The 2,739-nt window shown below is 41.0% G+C and overlaps 1 non-coding gene across 1 annotated transcript; it reads left to right on the top strand.

Annotated features, from left to right (window-relative positions):
• Positions 1–1,990: 1,990 nt before the first annotated feature.
• LOC142180431 (small nucleolar RNA R71) lies at positions 1,991–2,097 on the top strand. The gene has a single exon (XR_012709056.1). It is a non-coding gene; the product is annotated as a small nucleolar RNA R71 (small nucleolar RNA).
• Positions 2,098–2,739: the final 642 nt, after the last annotated feature.

Genomic DNA, 2,739 nt, shown 5'->3' with positions numbered 1-2,739 from the left:
GATGGTAGCGGTTTTAGCTCCAATTGTGGTGGCGCTTCGATCGATGGCTTGGCTGGAGGGGTCTTTCTTTCTTCCGAGTGTAAAGGCTTGAATTCGAGCTCTCTTTTCCAGTACCCTTGCCCTTAAAGAGCCAACACCCATTCCTCCAAGTCCTCACCATTTACATCTTCTAAGTTTATAAGGTAGGCTGTTAGAGGGTCTTTTGCATTAAGTGCCTCATCATCTTCCTCCATGATTACATCCATCATGTCTAACAAAGAGCAATTTGTGAACTCACTAGGTTTCCGCATAGACTTTTGCACATTAAATGTTATTTCTTTATTATTCAGCCTCATTTTTAGCTCCCATGTTTCACAATTAATTAAAGCTCTTCCTGTGGCCAAGAATGGCCTTCCCAAAATTATGGGAATCTCCTCATCAACCTTGCAGTCCAGAATGACAAAATCTGCTGGAAACACGAATTTTCCAACTTGTACAACATCGTCAAGTAAATCGGATGGCCTTTTTACCGTTCGGTCAGCTAGCTGTAGTAACATGGATGTGGGTCTTGCTTTTTTAATGCCTAACTTCTTATAGATAGACAATGGCATCAGATTTATACTTGCTCCCAAATCACACAATGCCTTGACAAATGCATAGCTACCTATGGTGCATGGAATTATAAAGCTTCGAGGATCGGATAACTTCTCAGCTATAGGTCTTGACACAACAACACTACAAGTCTATGTCAATGTAACAGTTGCCAAGTCTTGGAAGTCGAACTTACAAGACATCAAGTCCTTCATCATTTGTGCATAACCGGGCATCTCCCTCGAGGCATCGATTAGAGGAATGTTTACCTGAATTTGCTTCAGTATTTCTATGAATTTTTTGTACTGTTCATCCTTATGATATTTGGCCAACCTCTGCGGGAAAGGTGCTGGAGGTTGCTTGTTTTCTGTGAAACTTTTTCTAATGCCTTTTCTTGCACTTTATCAGTCTCCTCCGCAACCTCTTTTTCCTTGTTTATTTCCTCCTGGGTTGGTTGCACTCTTACTCTTGTTAGCTTAGTTGACTCATCTACCTCAATTGGCACTGAAATAAGTGTTTCAGTCGATCGGCTCTCACGAGCGATTTCTTGCTCTAAATCAAGATCTCTACCATTTCTCAAACTCACCGCCATAAGCTGTTTCGGGACCTGCTCTTTTGGATTGACATGTGTGCCCGCAGGTAAAGTCCCATGGGGCGGTTATTTAGAGCCATAGATATCTGCTCTAATTGAATCTCAATGCCTTTTATCGCTAATTCATGTGCTTCAACCTTCTCTTGCATTTTTCCATTGGATCCAGTCAGTTGTTGCAGCTTTCCGTTAATTTCAGATAGCCCATCATCTTGTGTCACTATCTGTTGTTGAGATTGTTGATAAGTTAGCTGTTGATTTTGCTGGTTGTATCCTTGTTTCCTTTGGTAAGGTACTACTTGACCCTGTGGTCGTATAGCTCTAGAATTGTTGGTGTTATTGTACTGTTGTTGTGCTGGTCTATACAACTGATTTTGCTGCCCCAAATTCTGACCACCTTGCCTCTGGCCTCCATAGTTGCCCACATAAATGTTCTCTTGATAGTTTTGGTTGTCACATTCACCACTCCACGAAGACATGTATGGTTGGTTAATGCATGGTTTACATAATCCCCCATTAGTCGTGTCAACTATGTGTACCTGCTTCTGGCTTGATTCATCAATCTTCTCGGTGAGGATACTTATTTGCGTCATCAGAGTGGCCATATTCTCGGCTATGAAATTGTTCGGGTCCAATGCTACTGAGTGAACTATAGGGGTGATGGTGGAGTCTCTTGTCATCCATCCCGAGTTTTGAGCCATTTTATCTAGCAGGACCTTAGACTCTCTAGATGACTTGATTAAAAATGCTCCACCTACTGAAGCATCAATATTGGCCTTTAAGTTGTCCGCCAATCCCATGTAAAACTTGTGTCCCAACATCTGATCTGGAATTCTATGATGTGGATATTTAACCAACATACCTTTGAATCTCTCCCACGTTTCTTGTAATATTTCAGCTGGTTTCTGCCTTAAGCTCAATATCTCATCAACCTGCTTGGCAGTCTTATTAGGTGGGTAGAACTTATTCAAAAACTGCTTGACTAATTCCTCCCAAGTTGTGATGGAATTTATGGGGAGCGAATTAAGCCAAATTTTGGCTTCTCCTGTCACTGAGAATGGAAACAACAACAGTCTTGTTGCTTCTGGTGTCACATTTGGTTGCCTTTGTGTGACATAAATCGACAGAAAATTTTTCAGATGCTGCTATGGATCTTCAATGTAAGACCCATAGAACAGTCCCTTATTTTGCAGCATATGCAGCATGTTGTTTGTGATTTGAAATAATTTTGCTTGTATCTGAGGGACTGCAATTGCAGTTGCCAAATTCTCAGCGGTGGGTTGTGCCCAATCATACAAAGCTACTTTTGGCACAAGAGGTGCCACACCCTGATTGTTCGGGTCATTCGCATTGTTTCGATTGTTTTGATTATCCAAAGCGTCTCCCATATCCAGTTCAATTTTTTCTCTTGGGTGATGTTGTTGGTTGTCCTTCTTGTTTGCACGATTTAATGCCTTGAAATTTTTTTTAGGATCCGGTAATGCTTCAAATAATTCATCAGTTCTTGAGGAGTTTCTAGAAATACACGTATAACACAAAAGACCACAAACGTTAGAATTTCGATGTAATGAATAAAAATG

The sequence above is a fragment of the Nicotiana tabacum genome, chromosome 4, assembly GCF_000715075.1.
Source record: "Nicotiana tabacum cultivar K326 chromosome 4, ASM71507v2, whole genome shotgun sequence".
Lineage (NCBI taxonomy): Eukaryota > Viridiplantae > Streptophyta > Magnoliopsida > Solanales > Solanaceae > Nicotiana > Nicotiana tabacum.
This window is presented reverse-complemented; position numbering and strand designations above follow the sequence as displayed.